Raw genomic sequence first — 16,787 nt, 5'->3', positions numbered from 1 at the left:
ATCTTAGGGAGAGTAAAAGATGGAAGTTAAATTCAGATGGGGTTTCAAAGACTGGAGAACACTTTACAATAAACAAGATAGAGCTACTTACTGGCAAAAAATTCAATATCCCATTAAGGAAAGGCCACCAATTTCTATACGTACCACAGTCAAATAAATTATGCAAATTAGCATGTGGAGGTTCATTTCTTTTGGAACCATAGGCTGTACAAGATTAAAATTGCTCCTAAGTACAGAACAAGTGAAGTAGGAATGGAAAATGGCAAAATAGTTTTCTAAGACTTAATAGAAGTACTGAGACAACCTGCACAATTTAGACAAGAATTGAATTTGAAAATGATATGTCATGTCGAACTGATTTTGTCATAAAAAAGTTGGTCGATTTGTTCTTTGCTTGCAAAATTTCTTGACTTTTTATCTGCAGGTATCTTAAGTGGAATCGAATTAATTTGTCCAGAGCTATATACCTAAAATATGGAACGCTTCACGAATTTGCGTGTCATCCTTGCGCAGGGGCCATGCTAATCTTCTCTGTATCGTTCCAATTTTAGTATATGTGCTGCCGAAGCAAGCACATTCCAAAAGCAAAGTCCTAAGAGTTATATACCCCACCATGTGCCTCAAGATTGATCTTAGGGAGAGTGAAAGTTGGAAGTAAAATTTAAATAGGGTTTTATAAACTGGAGAACATTAACAAGATAGAGCTGCTAACTGGCAAAAAAATTCAATATCCCATTAAGGAATAGCCATCGATTTCCATACATATCACAGTGAAACAAATTATGAAAATTGGCATGTAGAGGTTCATTTCTTCAAAACCATAGACTGTACTAGGCTAAAATTGCTTCTTTGCATTCTTTGGCTAGGATGGCACTTGACAAAAATGGGTGCTCTTTGCCAGGCACCCCTGTGCATCTAAGCAGCCAGGTTTCCAGACATCAGCAAAATCTCCAGCCAAAAAAACATTTACTGCCCATTAAATAACCATTCTTTTTTATAACTTTATAGTTTATAGCATTTAGTTTAGGGAGACTAAAGAATTTTACTTCTAAATGTTTTTAGTTTATAATACTAATCATATGCTAATCACCATTTATGTAATCGGTTAATGTCAAATAAGTGGGCAAAAAGGTAAAAAATGACATAGTTTACACTTAAAATGTATTTGTTGCTAAACAAATTTGGATATATGCAAATTATGTAACTGCTAAACTTTAAGATTGTAAATTAAGTATTGTGTGCACTATCTTTTGGCTCAATTAACAATAAAAGTAAAAAATACAGATGAATAGCATATGGTAAGTATTATAAATTAATAATATATATATATTTTGAAGCCACAACTTGGTCTCCCTAATTGTATTGGTATATGATTTAAACTAGCCCTAACATTTTATTTTTATATTTGTACATTCTGTTAGAGGTGCTTATGTGTTGTGAATGGCTCCTTGGTTTGACATCTAATACATTATGTGTTCAGTTCTTATTTTTGTGGAACAGAGTTAAAAAAATAATTTTTAGAAGTCTAGTATATTCATGGGTGCTTGGGGAGTTTCTTGATAGAACATTATGTGTAGGGGGAGAAGCTAGGCATTTGTTCTTTGTGGAAAGGGTCTTAAATCTCATGCATTAAGCAAATTAGGTGATTGCAGCATGCACCATGGGCTTCAATAATTATATAATAGCAGATTTGATTTGCTGGAGATTGTGGTTTTGTACTGTACAATTGTCTAGAGTTATGAATAGGTATTGGATAAAGAAAGATAGATTTTTCCACTGTACCAAGCAGAACCTATTGGGTGCAGCAGTGCATATTCATGCCTTCAGGCCTGGAGTGACTTGGAGGGGGCACCTGTCCCTTACGTTTCCGCTTCGACCAATAGATACACCCCTGCAAGTTCAATAAGAATTGAAGGTGGCTAAATAATTTTCTAAGTTTAAATATAACTGAGGCAGTCTGCACAATTCACACAATGATAAGTCATGTCTAACTGATGACATCATACAAGAGTTGGTCGATTTGTTCTTTGCTTGCAAAACTTCTTACCTTTTTATCTGCAGGTATCATTAAGTGGAAAAGAATTAATTTGTCCAGAGCTATATACCTAAAATATGGAACGCTTCACGAATTTGCGTGTCATCCTTGCGCAGGGGCCATGCTAATCTTCTCTGTATGGTTCCAATTTTAGTATATGTGCTGCCGAAGCAAGCACATTCTAAAAGCAAAGTCCTAAGATATATATACCCCACCATGTGCCTCAAGATTGATCTTAGGGAGAGTAAAAGATGGAAGTTAAATTCAGATGGGGTTTCAAAGACTGGAGAACACTTTACAATAAACAAGATAGAGCTACTTACTGGCAAAAAATTCAATATCCCATTAAGGAAAGGCCACCAATTTCTATACGTACCACAGTCAAATAAATTATGCAAATTAGCATGTGGAGGTTCATTTCTTTTGGAACCATAGGCTGTACAAGATTAAAATTGCTCCTAAGTACAGAACAAGTGAAGTAGGAATGGAAAATGTTAAAATAGTTTTCTAAGACTTAATAGAAGTACTGAGACAACCTGCACAATTTAGACAAGAATTGAATTTGAAAATGATATGTCATGTCGAACTGATTTTGTCATAAAAAAGTTGGTCGATTTGTTCTTTGCTTGCAAAATTTCTTGACTTTTTATCTGCAGGTATCTTAAGTGGAATCGAATTAATTTGTCCAGAGCTATATACCTAAAATATGGAACGCTTCACGAATTTGCGTGTCATCCTTGCGCAGGGGCCATGCTAATCTTCTCTGTATCGTTCCAATTTTAGTATATGTGCTGCCGAAGCAAGCACATTCCAAAAGCAAAGTCCTAAGATATATATACCCCACCATGTGCCTCAAGATTGATCTTAGGGAGAGTAAAAGATGGAAGTTAAATTCAGATGGGGTTTCAAAGACTGGAGAACACTTTACAATAAACAAGATAGAGCTACTTACTGGCAAAAAATTCAATATCCCATTAAGGAAAGGCCACCAATTTCTATACGTACCACAGTCAAATAAATTATGCAAATTAGCATGTGGAGGTTCATTTCTTTTGGAACCATAGGCTGTACAAGATTAAAATTGCTCCTAAGTACAGAACAAGTGAAGTAGGAATGGAAAATGGCAAAATAGTTTTCTAAGACTTAATAGAAGTACTGAGACAACCTGCACAATTTAGACAAGAATTGAATTTGAAAATGATATGTCATGTCGAACTGATTTTGTCATAAAAAAGTTGGTCGATTTGTTCTTTGCTTGCAAAATTTCTTGACTTTTTATCTGCAGGTATCTTAAGTGGAATCGAATTAATTTGTCCAGAGCTATATACCTAAAATATGGAACGCTTCACGAATTTGCGTGTCATCCTTGCGCAGGGGCCATGCTAATCTTCTCTGTATCGTTCCAATTTTAGTATATGTGCTGCCGAAGCAAGCACATTCCAAAAGCAAAGTCCTAAGAGTTATATACCCCACCATGTGCCTCAAGATTGATCTTAGGGAGAGTGAAAGTTGGAAGTAAAATTTAAATAGGGTTTTATAAACTGGAGAACATTAACAAGATAGAGCTGCTAACTGGCAAAAAAATTCAATATCCCATTAAGGAATAGCCATCGATTTCCATACATATCACAGTGAAACAAATTATGAAAATTGGCATGTAGAGGTTCATTTCTTCAAAACCATAGACTGTACTAGGCTAAAATTGCTTCTTTGCATTCTTTGGCTAGGATGGCACTTGACAAAAATGGGTGCTCTTTGCCAGGCACCCCTGTGCATCTAAGCAGCCAGGTTTCCAGACATCAGCAAAATCTCCAGCCAAAAAAACATTTACTGCCCATTAAATAACCATTCTTTTTTATAACTTTATAGTTTATAGCATTTAGTTTAGGGAGACTAAAGAATTTTACTTCTAAATGTTTTTAGTTTATAATACTAATCATATGCTAATCACCATTTATGTAATCGGTTAATGTCAAATAAGTGGGCAAAAAGGTCAAAAATGACATAGTTTACACTTAAAATGTATTTGTTGCTAAACAAATTTGGATATATGCAAATTATGTAACTGCTAAACTTTAAGATTGTAAATTAAGTATTGTGTGCACTATCTTTTGGCTCAATTAACAATAAAAGTAAAAAATACAGATGAATAGCATATGGTAAGTATTATATATTATAATATATTTATATTTTGAAGCCACAACTTGGTCTCCCTAATTGTATTGGTATATGATTTAAACTAGCCCTAACATTTTATTTTTATATTTGTACATTCTGTTAGAGGTGCTTATGTGTTGTGAATGGCTCCTTGGTTTGGCATCTAATACATTATGTGTTCAGTTCTTATTTTTGTGGAACAGAGTTAAAAAAAGAAGTTTTAGAAGTCTAGTATATTCATGGGTGCTTGGGGAGTTTCTTGATAGAACATTATGTATAGGGGGAGTAGCTAGGCATTTGTTCTTTGTGGAAAGGGTCTTAAATCTCATGCATTAAGCAAATTAGGTGATTGCAGCATGCACCATGGGCTTCAATAATTATATAATAGCAGATTTGATTTGCTGGAGATTGTGGTTTCGTACTGTACAATTGTCTAGAGTTATGAATAGGTATTGGATAAAGAAAGATAGATTTTTCCACTGTACCAAGCAGAACCTATTGGGTGCAGCAGTGCATATTCATGCCTTCAGGCCTGGAGTGACTTGGAGGGGGCACCTGTCCCTTACGTTTCCGCTTCGACCAATAGATACACCCCTGCAAGTTCAATAAGAATTGAAGGTGGCTAAATAATTTTCTAAGTTTAAATATAACTGAGGCAGTCTGCACAATTCACACAATGATAAGTCATGTCTAACTGATGACATCATACAAGAGTTGGTCGATTTGTTCTTTGCTTGCAAAATTTCTTACCTTTTTATCTGCAGGTATCATTAAGTGGAAAAGAATTAATTTGTCCAGAGCTATATACCTAAAATATGGAACGCTTCACGAATTTGCGTGTCATCCTTGCGCAGGGGCCATGCTAATCTTCTCTGTATCGTTCCAATTTTAGTATATGTGCTGCCGAAGCAAGCACATTCCAAAAGCAAAGTCCTAAGATATATATACCCCACCATGTGCCTCAAGATTGATCTTAGGGAGAGTAAAAGATGGAAGTTAAATTCAGATGGGGTTTCAAAGACTGGAGAACACTTTACAATAAACAAGATAGAGCTACTTACTGGCAAAAAATTCAATATCCCATTAAGGAAAGGCCACCAATTTCTATACGTACCACAGTCAAATAAATTATGCAAATTAGCATGTGGAGGTTCATTTCTTTTGGAACCATAGGCTGTACAAGATTAAAATTGCTCCTAAGTACAGAACAAGTGAAGTAGGAATGGAAAATGGCAAAATAGTTTTCTAAGACTTAATAGAAGTACTGAGACAACCTGCACAATTTAGACAAGAATTGAATTTGAAAATGATATGTCATGTCGAACTGATTTTGTCATAAAAAAGTTGGTCGATTTGTTCTTTGCTTGCAAAATTTCTTGACTTTTTATCTGCAGGTATCTTAAGTGGAATCGAATTAATTTGTCCAGAGCTATATACCTAAAATATGGAACGCTTCACGAATTTGCGTGTCATCCTTGCGCAGGGGCCATGCTAATCTTCTCTGTATCGTTCCAATTTTAGTATATGTGCTGCCGAAGCAAGCACATTCCAAAAGCAAAGTCCTAAGAGTTATATACCCCACCATGTGCCTCAAGATTGATCTTAGGGAGAGTGAAAGTTGGAAGTAAAATTTAAATAGGGTTTTATAAACTGGAGAACATTAACAAGATAGAGCTGCTAACTGGCAAAAAAATTCAATATCCCATTAAGGAATAGCCATCGATTTCCATACATATCACAGTGAAACAAATTATGAAAATTGGCATGTAGAGGTTCATTTCTTCAAAACCATAGACTGTACTAGGCTAAAATTGCTTCTTTGCATTCTTTGGCTAGGATGGCACTTGACAAAAATGGGTGCTCTTTGCCAGGCACCCCTGTGCATCTAAGCAGCCAGGTTTCCAGACATCAGCAAAATCTCCAGCCAAAAAAACATTTACTGCCCATTAAATAACCATTCTTTTTTATAACTTTATAGTTTATAGCATTTAGTTTAGGGAGACTAAAGAATTTTACTTCTAAATGTTTTTAGTTTATAATACTAATCATATGCTAATCACCATTTATGTAATCGGTTAATGTCAAATAAGTGGGCAAAAAGGTAAAAAATGACATAGTTTACACTTAAAATGTATTTGTTGCTAAACAAATTTGGATATATGCAAATTATGTAACTGCTAAACTTTAAGATTGTAAATTAAGTATTGTGTGCACTATCTTTTGGCTCAATTAACAATAAAAGTAAAAAATACAGATGAATAGCATATGGTAAGTATTATAAATTAATAATATATATATATTTTGAAGCCACAACTTGGTCTCCCTAATTGTATTGGTATATGATTTAAACTAGCCCTAACATTTTATTTTTATATTTGTACATTCTGTTAGAGGTGCTTATGTGTTGTGAATGGCTCCTTGGTTTGACATCTAATACATTATGTGTTCAGTTCTTATTTTTGTGGAACAGAGTTAAAAAAATAATTTTTAGAAGTCTAGTATATTCATGGGTGCTTGGGGAGTTTCTTGATAGAACATTATGTGTAGGGGGAGAAGCTAGGCATTTGTTCTTTGTGGAAAGGGTCTTAAATCTCATGCATTAAGCAAATTAGGTGATTGCAGCATGCACCATGGGCTTCAATAATTATATAATAGCAGATTTGATTTGCTGGAGATTGTGGTTTCGTACTGTACAATTGTCTAGAGTTATGAATAGGTATTGGATAAAGAAAGATAGATTTTTCCACTGTACCAAGCAGAACCTATTGGGTGCAGCAGTGCATATTCATGCCTTCAGGCCTGGAGTGACTTGGAGGGGGCACCTGTCCCTTACGTTTCCGCTTCGACCAATAGATACACCCCTGCAAGTTCAATAAGAATTGAAGGTGGCTAAATAATTTTCTAAGTTTAAATATAACTGAGGCAGTCTGCACAATTCACACAATGATAAGTCATGTCTAACTGATGACATCATACAAGAGTTGGTCGATTTGTTCTTTGCTTGCAAAATTTCTTACCTTTTTATCTGCAGGTATCATTAAGTGGAAAAGAATTAATTTGTCCAGAGCTATATACCTAAAATATGGAACGCTTCACGAATTTGCGTGTCATCCTTGCGCAGGGGCCATGCTAATCTTCTCTGTATCGTTCCAATTTTAGTATATGTGCTGCCGAAGCAAGCACATTCCAAAAGCAAAGTCCTAAGATATATATACCCCACCATGTGCCTCAAGATTGATCTTAGGGAGAGTAAAAGATGGAAGTTAAATTCAGATGGGGTTTCAAAGACTGGAGAACACTTTACAATAAACAAGATAGAGCTACTTACTGGCAAAAAATTCAATATCCCATTAAGGAAAGGCCACCAATTTCTATACGTACCACAGTCAAATAAATTATGCAAATTAGCATGTGGAGGTTCATTTCTTTTGGAACCATAGGCTGTACAAGATTAAAATTGCTCCTAAGTACAGAACAAGTGAAGTAGGAATGGAAAATGGCAAAATAGTTTTCTAAGACTTAATAGAAGTACTGAGACAACCTGCACAATTTAGACAAGAATTGAATTTGAAAATGATATGTCATGTCGAACTGATTTTGTCATAAAAAAGTTGGTCGATTTGTTCTTTGCTTGCAAAATTTCTTGACTTTTTATCTGCAGGTATCTTAAGTGGAATCGAATTAATTTGTCCAGAGCTATATACCTAAAATATGGAACGCTTCACGAATTTGCGTGTCATCCTTGCGCAGGGGCCATGCTAATCTTCTCTGTATCGTTCCAATTTTAGTATATGTGCTGCCGAAGCAAGCACATTCCAAAAGCAAAGTCCTAAGAGTTATATACCCCACCATGTGCCTCAAGATTGATCTTAGGGAGAGTGAAAGTTGGAAGTAAAATTTAAATAGGGTTTTATAAACTGGAGAACATTAACAAGATAGAGCTGCTAACTGGCAAAAAAATTCAATATCCCATTAAGGAATAGCCATCGATTTCCATACATATCACAGTGAAACAAATTATGAAAATTGGCATGTAGAGGTTCATTTCTTCAAAACCATAGACTGTACTAGGCTAAAATTGCTTCTTTGCATTCTTTGGCTAGGATGGCACTTGACAAAAATGGGTGCTCTTTGCCAGGCACCCCTGTGCATCTAAGCAGCCAGGTTTCCAGACATCAGCAAAATCTCCAGCCAAAAAAACATTTACTGCCCATTAAATAACCATTCTTTTTTATAACTTTATAGTTTATAGCATTTAGTTTAGGGAGACTAAAGAATTTTACTTCTAAATGTTTTTAGTTTATAATACTAATCATATGCTAATCACCATTTATGTAATCGGTTAATGTCAAATAAGTGGGCAAAAAGGTAAAAAATGACATAGTTTACACTTAAAATGTATTTGTTGCTAAACAAATTTGGATATATGCAAATTATGTAACTGCTAAACTTTAAGATTGTAAATTAAGTATTGTGTGCACTATCTTTTGGCTCAATTAACAATAAAAGTAAAAAATACAGATGAATAGCATATGGTAAGTATTATAAATTAATAATATATATATATTTTGAAGCCACAACTTGGTCTCCCTAATTGTATTGGTATATGATTTAAACTAGCCCTAACATTTTATTTTTATATTTGTACATTCTGTTAGAGGTGCTTATGTGTTGTGAATGGCTCCTTGGTTTGACATCTAATACATTATGTGTTCAGTTCTTATTTTTGTGGAACAGAGTTAAAAAAATAATTTTTAGAAGTCTAGTATATTCATGGGTGCTTGGGGAGTTTCTTGATAGAACATTATGTGTAGGGGGAGAAGCTAGGCATTTGTTCTTTGTGGAAAGGGTCTTAAATCTCATGCATTAAGCAAATTAGGTGATTGCAGCATGCACCATGGGCTTCAATAATTATATAATAGCAGATTTGATTTGCTGGAGATTGTGGTTTTGTACTGTACAATTGTCTAGAGTTATGAATAGGTATTGGATAAAGAAAGATAGATTTTTCCACTGTACCAAGCAGAACCTATTGGGTGCAGCAGTGCATATTCATGCCTTCAGGCCTGGAGTGACTTGGAGGGGGCACCTGTCCCTTACGTTTCCGCTTCGACCAATAGATACACCCCTGCAAGTTCAATAAGAATTGAAGGTGGCTAAATAATTTTCTAAGTTTAAATATAACTGAGGCAGTCTGCACAATTCACACAATGATAAGTCATGTCTAACTGATGACATCATACAAGAGTTGGTCGATTTGTTCTTTGCTTGCAAAACTTCTTACCTTTTTATCTGCAGGTATCATTAAGTGGAAAAGAATTAATTTGTCCAGAGCTATATACCTAAAATATGGAACGCTTCACGAATTTGCGTGTCATCCTTGCGCAGGGGCCATGCTAATCTTCTCTGTATGGTTCCAATTTTAGTATATGTGCTGCCGAAGCAAGCACATTCTAAAAGCAAAGTCCTAAGATATATATACCCCACCATGTGCCTCAAGATTGATCTTAGGGAGAGTAAAAGATGGAAGTTAAATTCAGATGGGGTTTCAAAGACTGGAGAACACTTTACAATAAACAAGATAGAGCTACTTACTGGCAAAAAATTCAATATCCCATTAAGGAAAGGCCACCAATTTCTATACGTACCACAGTCAAATAAATTATGCAAATTAGCATGTGGAGGTTCATTTCTTTTGGAACCATAGGCTGTACAAGATTAAAATTGCTCCTAAGTACAGAACAAGTGAAGTAGGAATGGAAAATGTTAAAATAGTTTTCTAAGACTTAATAGAAGTACTGAGACAACCTGCACAATTTAGACAAGAATTGAATTTGAAAATGATATGTCATGTCGAACTGATTTTGTCATAAAAAAGTTGGTCGATTTGTTCTTTGCTTGCAAAATTTCTTGACTTTTTATCTGCAGGTATCTTAAGTGGAATCGAATTAATTTGTCCAGAGCTATATACCTAAAATATGGAACGCTTCACGAATTTGCGTGTCATCCTTGCGCAGGGGCCATGCTAATCTTCTCTGTATCGTTCCAATTTTAGTATATGTGCTGCCGAAGCAAGCACATTCCAAAAGCAAAGTCCTAAGATATATATACCCCACCATGTGCCTCAAGATTGATCTTAGGGAGAGTAAAAGATGGAAGTTAAATTCAGATGGGGTTTCAAAGACTGGAGAACACTTTACAATAAACAAGATAGAGCTACTTACTGGCAAAAAATTCAATATCCCATTAAGGAAAGGCCACCAATTTCTATACGTACCACAGTCAAATAAATTATGCAAATTAGCATGTGGAGGTTCATTTCTTTTGGAACCATAGGCTGTACAAGATTAAAATTGCTCCTAAGTACAGAACAAGTGAAGTAGGAATGGAAAATGGCAAAATAGTTTTCTAAGACTTAATAGAAGTACTGAGACAACCTGCACAATTTAGACAAGAATTGAATTTGAAAATGATATGTCATGTCGAACTGATTTTGTCATAAAAAAGTTGGTCGATTTGTTCTTTGCTTGCAAAATTTCTTGACTTTTTATCTGCAGGTATCTTAAGTGGAATCGAATTAATTTGTCCAGAGCTATATACCTAAAATATGGAACGCTTCACGAATTTGCGTGTCATCCTTGCGCAGGGGCCATGCTAATCTTCTCTGTATCGTTCCAATTTTAGTATATGTGCTGCCGAAGCAAGCACATTCCAAAAGCAAAGTCCTAAGAGTTATATACCCCACCATGTGCCTCAAGATTGATCTTAGGGAGAGTGAAAGTTGGAAGTAAAATTTAAATAGGGTTTTATAAACTGGAGAACATTAACAAGATAGAGCTGCTAACTGGCAAAAAAATTCAATATCCCATTAAGGAATAGCCATCGATTTCCATACATATCACAGTGAAACAAATTATGAAAATTGGCATGTAGAGGTTCATTTCTTCAAAACCATAGACTGTACTAGGCTAAAATTGCTTCTTTGCATTCTTTGGCTAGGATGGCACTTGACAAAAATGGGTGCTCTTTGCCAGGCACCCCTGTGCATCTAAGCAGCCAGGTTTCCAGACATCAGCAAAATCTCCAGCCAAAAAAACATTTACTGCCCATTAAATAACCATTCTTTTTTATAACTTTATAGTTTATAGCATTTAGTTTAGGGAGACTAAAGAATTTTACTTCTAAATGTTTTTAGTTTATAATACTAATCATATGCTAATCACCATTTATGTAATCGGTTAATGTCAAATAAGTGGGCAAAAAGGTAAAAAATGACATAGTTTACACTTAAAATGTATTTGTTGCTAAACAAATTTGGATATATGCAAATTATGTAACTGCTAAACTTTAAGATTGTAAATTAAGTATTGTGTGCACTATCTTTTGGCTCAATTAACAATAAAAGTAAAAAATACAGATGAATAGCATATGGTAAGTATTATATATTATAATATATTTATATTTTGAAGCCACAACTTGGTCTCCCTAATTGTATTGGTATATGATTTAAACTAGCCCTAACATTTTATTTTTATATTTGTACATTCTGTTAGAGGTGCTTATGTGTTGTGAATGGCTCCTTGGTTTGGCATCTAATACATTATGTGTTCAGTTCTTATTTTTGTGGAACAGAGTTAAAAAAAGAAGTTTTAGAAGTCTAGTATATTCATGGGTGCTTGGGGAGTTTCTTGATAGAACATTACGTATAGGGGGAGAAGCTAGGCATTTGTTCTTTGTGGAAAGGGTCTTAAATCTCATGCATTAAGCAAATTAGGTGATTGCAGCATGCACCATGGGCTTCAATAATTATATAATAGCAGATTTGATTTGCTGGAGATTGTGGTTTCGTACTGTACAATTGTCTAGAGTTATGAATAGGTATTGGATAAAGAAAGATAGATTTTTCCACTGTACCAAGCAGAACCTATTGGGTGCAGCAGTGCATATTCATGCCTTCAGGCCTGGAGTGACTTGGAGGGGGCACCTGTCCCTTACGTTTCCGCTTCGACCAATAGATACACCCCTGCAAGTTCAATAAGAATTGAAGGTGGCTAAATAATTTTCTAAGTTTAAATATAACTGAGGCAGTCTGCACAATTCACACAATGATAAGTCATGTCTAACTGATGACATCATACAAGAGTTGGTCGATTTGTTCTTTGCTTGCAAAATTTCTTACCTTTTTATCTGCAGGTATCATTAAGTGGAAAAGAATTAATTTGTCCAGAGCTATATACCTAAAATATGGAACGCTTCACGAATTTGCGTGTCATCCTTGCGCAGGGGCCATGCTAATCTTCTCTGTATCGTTCCAATTTTAGTATATGTGCTGCCGAAGCAAGCACATTCCAAAAGCAAAGTCCTAAGATATATATACCCCACCATGTGCCTCAAGATTGATCTTAGGGAGAGTAAAAGATGGAAGTTAAATTCAGATGGGGTTTCAAAGACTGGAGAACACTTTACAATAAACAAGATAGAGCTACTTACTGGCAAAAAATTCAATATCCCATTAAGGAAAGGCCACCAATTTCTATACGTACCACAGTCAAATAAATTATGCAAATTAGCATGTGGAGGTTCATTTCTTTTGGAACCATAGGCTGTACAAGATTAAAATTGCTCCTAAGTACAGAACAAGTGAAGTAGGAATGGAAAATGGCAAAATAGTTTTCTAAGACTTAATAGAAGTACTGAGACAACCTGCACAATTTAGACAAGAATTGAATTTGAAAATGATATGTCATGTCGAACTGATTTTGTCATAAAAAAGTTGGTCGATTTGTTCTTTGCTTGCAAAATTTCTTGACTTTTTATCTGCAGGTATCTTAAGTGGAATCGAATTAATTTGTCCAGAGCTATATACCTAAAATATGGAACGCTTCACGAATTTGCGTGTCATCCTTGCGCAGGGGCCATGCTAATCTTCTCTGTATCGTTCCAATTTTAGTATATGTGCTGCCGAAGCAAGCACATTCCAAAAGCAAAGTCCTAAGAGTTATATACCCCACCATGTGCCTCAAGATTGATCTTAGGGAGAGGGAAAGTTGGAAGTAAAATTTAAATAGGGTTTTATAAACTGGAGAACATTAACAAGATAGAGCTGCTAACTGGCAAAAAAATTCAATATCCCATTAAGAAATAGCCATCGATTTCCATACATACCACAGTGAAACAAATTATGAAAATTGGCATGTAGAGGTTCATTTCTTCAAAACCATAGACTGTACTAGACTAAAATTGCTTCTTTGCATTCTTTGGCTAGGATGGCACTTGACAAAAATGGGTGCTCTTTGCCAGGCACCCCTGTGCATCTAAGCAGCCAGGTTTCCAGACATCAGCAAAATCTCCAGCCAAAAAAACATTTACTGCCCATTAAATAACCATTCTTTTTTATAACTTTATAGTTTATAGCATTTAGTTTAGGGAGACTAAAGAATTTTACTTCTAAATGTTTTTAGTTTATAATACTAATCATATGCTAATCACCATTTATGTAATCGGTTAATGTCAAATAAGTGGGCAAAAAGGTCAAAAATGACATAGTTTACACTTAAAATGTATTTGTTGCTAAACAAATTTGGATATATGCAAATTATGTAACTGCTAAACTTTAAGATTGTAAATTAAGTATTGTGTGCACTATCTTTTGGCTCAATTAACAATAAAAGTAAAAAATACAGATGAATAGCATATGGTAAGTATTATTTATTATAATATATTTATATTTTGAAGCCACAACTTGGTCTCCCTAATTGTATTGGTATATGATTTAAACTAGCCCTAACATTTTATTTTTATATTTGTACATTCTGTTAGAGGTGCTTATGTGTTGTGAATGGCTCCTTGGTTTGGCATCTAATACATTATGTGTTCAGTTCTTATTTTTGTGGAACAGAGTTAAAAAAAGAAGTTTTAGAAGTCTAGTATATTCATGGGTGCTTGGGGAGTTTCTTGATAGAACATTATGTGTAGGGGGAGAAGCTAGGCATTTGTTCTTTGTGGAAAGGGTCTTAAATCTCATGCATTAAGCAAATTAGGTGATTGCAGCATGCACCATGGGCTTCAATATTTATATAATAGCAGATGTGATTTGCTGGAGATTGTGGTTTTGTACTGTACAATTGTCTAGAGTTATGAATAGGTATTGGATAAAGAAAGATAGATTTTTCCACTGTACCAAGCAGAACCTATTGGGTGCAGCAGTGCATATTCATGCCTTCAGGCCTGGAGTGACTTGGAGGGGGCACCTGTCCCTTACGTTTCCGCTTCGACCAATAGATACACCCCTGCAAGTTCAATAAGAATTGAAGGTGTCTAAATAATTTTCTAAGTTTAAATATAACTGAGGCAGTCTGCACAATTCACACAATGATAAGTCATGTCTAACTGATGACATCATACAAGAGTTGGTCGATTTGTTCTTTGCTTGCAAAATTTCTTACCTTTTTATCTGCAGGTATCATTAAGTGGAAAAGAATTAATTTGTCCAGAGCTATATACCTAAAATATGGAACGCTTCACGAATTTGCGTGTCATCCTTGCGCAGGGGCCATGCTAATCTTCTCTGTATCGTTCCAATTTTAGTATATGTGCTGCCGAAGCAAGCACATTCCAAAAGCAAAGTCCTAAGATATATATACCCCACCATGTGCCTCAAGATTGATCTTAGGGAGAGTAAAAGATGGAAGTTAAATTCAGATGGGGTTTCAAAGACTGGAGAACACTTTACAATAAACAAGATAGAGCTACTTACTGGCAAAAAATTCAATATCCCATTAAGGAAAGGCCACCAATTTCTATACGTACCACAGTCAAATAAATTATGCAAATTAGCATGTGGAGGTTCATTTCTTTTGGAACCATAGGCTGTACAAGATTAAAATTGCTCCTAAGTACAGAACAAGTGAAGTAGGAATGGAAAATGTTAAAATAGTTTTCTAAGACTTAATAGAAGTACTGAGACAACCTGCACAATTTAGACAAGAATTGAATTTGAAAATGATATGTCATGTCGAACTGATTTTGTCATAAAAAAGTTGGTCGATTTGTTCTTTGCTTGCAAAATTTCTTGACTTTTTATCTGCAGGTATCTTAAGTGGAATCGAATTAATTTGTCCAGAGCTATATACCTAAAATATGGAACGCTTCACGAATTTGCGTGTCATCCTTGCGCAGGGGCCATGCTAATCTTCTCTGTATCGTTCCAATTTTAGTATATGTGCTGCCGAAGCAAGCACATTCCAAAAGCAAAGTCCTAAGATATATATACCCCACCATGTGCCTCAAGATTGATCTTAGGGAGAGTAAAAGATGGAAGTTAAATTCAGATGGGGTTTCAAAGACTGGAGAACACTTTACAATAAACAAGATAGAGCTACTTACTGGCAAAAAATTCAATATCCCATTAAGGAAAGGCCACCAATTTCTATACGTACCACAGTCAAATAAATTATGCAAATTAGCATGTGGAGGTTCATTTCTTTTGGAACCATAGGCTGTACAAGATTAAAATTGGTCCTAAGTACAGAACAAGTGAAGTAGGAATGGAAAATGGCAAAATAGTTTTCTAAGACTTAATAGAAGTACTGAGACAACCTGCACAATTTAGACAAGAATTGAATTTGAAAATGATATGTCATGTCGAACTGATTTTGTCATAAAAAAGTTGGTCGATTTGTTCTTTGCTTGCAAAATTTCTTGACTTTTTATCTGCAGGTATCTTAAGTGGAATCGAATTAATTTGTCCAGAGCTATATACCTAAAATATGGAACGCTTCACGAATTTGCGTGTCATCCTTGCGCAGGGGCCATGCTAATCTTCTCTGTATCGTTCCAATTTTAGTATATGTGCTGCCGAAGCAAGCACATTCCAAAAGCAAAGTCCTAAGAGTTATATACCCCACCATGTGCCTCAAGATTGATCTTAGGGAGAGGGAAAGTTGGAAGTAAAATTTAAATAGGGTATTATAAACTGGAGAACATTAACAAGATAGAGCTGCTAACTGGCAAAAAAATTCAATATCCCATTAAGAAATAGCCATCGATTTCCATACATACCACAGTGAAACAAATTATGAAAATTGGCATGTAGAGGTTCATTTCTTCAAAACCATAGACTGTACTAGACTAAAATTGCTTCTTTGCATTCTTTGGCTAGGATGGCACTTGACAAAAATGGGTGCTCTTTGCCAGGCACCCCTGTGCATCTAAGCAGCCAGGTTTCCAGACATCAGCAAAATCTCCAGCCAAAAAAACATTTACTGCCCATTAAATAACCATTCTTTTTTATAACTTTATAGTTTATAGCATTTAGTTTAGGGAGACTAAAGAATTTTACTTCTAAATGTTTTTAGTTTATAATACTAATCATATGCTAATCACCATTTATGTAATCGGTTAATGTCAAATAAGTGGGCAAAAAGGTCAAAAATGACATAGTTTACACTTAAAATGTATTTGTTGCTAAACAAATTTGGATATATGCAAATTATGTAACTGCTAAACTTTAAGATTGTAAATTAAGTATTGTGTGCACTATCTTTTGGCTCAATTAACAATAAAAGTAAAAAATACAGATGAATAGCATATGGTA

General features: G+C 35.0%; 16 non-coding genes across 16 annotated transcripts; all 16 read right to left on the bottom strand.

Annotated features, from left to right (window-relative positions):
* Positions 1-468: 468 nt before the first annotated feature.
* On the bottom strand, positions 469-575 carry LOC148514474 (U6 spliceosomal RNA). The gene has a single exon (XR_015879974.1). It is a non-coding gene; the product is annotated as a U6 spliceosomal RNA (small nuclear RNA).
* A 1,531-nt stretch (positions 576-2,106) lies between these two features.
* On the bottom strand, positions 2,107-2,213 carry LOC148514473 (U6 spliceosomal RNA). The gene has a single exon (XR_015879574.1). It is a non-coding gene; the product is annotated as a U6 spliceosomal RNA (small nuclear RNA).
* A 522-nt stretch (positions 2,214-2,735) lies between these two features.
* Positions 2,736-2,842, bottom strand: LOC148514472 (U6 spliceosomal RNA). The gene has a single exon (XR_015879973.1). It is a non-coding gene; the product is annotated as a U6 spliceosomal RNA (small nuclear RNA).
* A 522-nt stretch (positions 2,843-3,364) lies between these two features.
* Positions 3,365-3,471, bottom strand: LOC148514471 (U6 spliceosomal RNA). The gene has a single exon (XR_015879972.1). It is a non-coding gene; the product is annotated as a U6 spliceosomal RNA (small nuclear RNA).
* Positions 3,472-5,001: 1,530 nt separating this feature from the next.
* LOC148514470 (U6 spliceosomal RNA) lies at positions 5,002-5,108 on the bottom strand. The gene has a single exon (XR_015879970.1). It is a non-coding gene; the product is annotated as a U6 spliceosomal RNA (small nuclear RNA).
* A 522-nt stretch (positions 5,109-5,630) lies between these two features.
* On the bottom strand, positions 5,631-5,737 carry LOC148514469 (U6 spliceosomal RNA). The gene has a single exon (XR_015879969.1). It is a non-coding gene; the product is annotated as a U6 spliceosomal RNA (small nuclear RNA).
* Positions 5,738-7,268: 1,531 nt separating this feature from the next.
* On the bottom strand, positions 7,269-7,375 carry LOC148514468 (U6 spliceosomal RNA). Its single transcript, XR_015879968.1, has one exon. It is a non-coding gene; the product is annotated as a U6 spliceosomal RNA (small nuclear RNA).
* A 522-nt stretch (positions 7,376-7,897) lies between these two features.
* Positions 7,898-8,004, bottom strand: LOC148514467 (U6 spliceosomal RNA). The gene has a single exon (XR_015879967.1). It is a non-coding gene; the product is annotated as a U6 spliceosomal RNA (small nuclear RNA).
* Positions 8,005-9,535: 1,531 nt separating this feature from the next.
* Positions 9,536-9,642, bottom strand: LOC148514466 (U6 spliceosomal RNA). Its single transcript, XR_015879573.1, has one exon. It is a non-coding gene; the product is annotated as a U6 spliceosomal RNA (small nuclear RNA).
* A 522-nt stretch (positions 9,643-10,164) lies between these two features.
* Positions 10,165-10,271, bottom strand: LOC148514465 (U6 spliceosomal RNA). The gene has a single exon (XR_015879966.1). It is a non-coding gene; the product is annotated as a U6 spliceosomal RNA (small nuclear RNA).
* Positions 10,272-10,793: 522 nt separating this feature from the next.
* Positions 10,794-10,900, bottom strand: LOC148514464 (U6 spliceosomal RNA). The gene has a single exon (XR_015879965.1). It is a non-coding gene; the product is annotated as a U6 spliceosomal RNA (small nuclear RNA).
* A 1,530-nt stretch (positions 10,901-12,430) lies between these two features.
* LOC148514463 (U6 spliceosomal RNA) lies at positions 12,431-12,537 on the bottom strand. The gene has a single exon (XR_015879964.1). It is a non-coding gene; the product is annotated as a U6 spliceosomal RNA (small nuclear RNA).
* A 522-nt stretch (positions 12,538-13,059) lies between these two features.
* LOC148514462 (U6 spliceosomal RNA) lies at positions 13,060-13,166 on the bottom strand. Its single transcript, XR_015879963.1, has one exon. It is a non-coding gene; the product is annotated as a U6 spliceosomal RNA (small nuclear RNA).
* A 1,530-nt stretch (positions 13,167-14,696) lies between these two features.
* On the bottom strand, positions 14,697-14,803 carry LOC148514461 (U6 spliceosomal RNA). The gene has a single exon (XR_015879962.1). It is a non-coding gene; the product is annotated as a U6 spliceosomal RNA (small nuclear RNA).
* A 522-nt stretch (positions 14,804-15,325) lies between these two features.
* LOC148514460 (U6 spliceosomal RNA) lies at positions 15,326-15,432 on the bottom strand. Its single transcript, XR_015879961.1, has one exon. It is a non-coding gene; the product is annotated as a U6 spliceosomal RNA (small nuclear RNA).
* A 522-nt stretch (positions 15,433-15,954) lies between these two features.
* LOC148514459 (U6 spliceosomal RNA) lies at positions 15,955-16,061 on the bottom strand. Its single transcript, XR_015879959.1, has one exon. It is a non-coding gene; the product is annotated as a U6 spliceosomal RNA (small nuclear RNA).
* Positions 16,062-16,787: the final 726 nt, after the last annotated feature.

This window comes from Taudactylus pleione, unplaced genomic scaffold (genome assembly GCF_031769625.1).
Source record: "Taudactylus pleione unplaced genomic scaffold, aTauple2 ptg000262l, whole genome shotgun sequence".
In the NCBI taxonomy this organism is placed as follows: Eukaryota; Metazoa; Chordata; class Amphibia; order Anura; family Myobatrachidae; genus Taudactylus; species Taudactylus pleione.
Note: the sequence above shows the minus strand (reverse complement) of the source record. Positions and strands in the feature narration are given on the sequence as shown.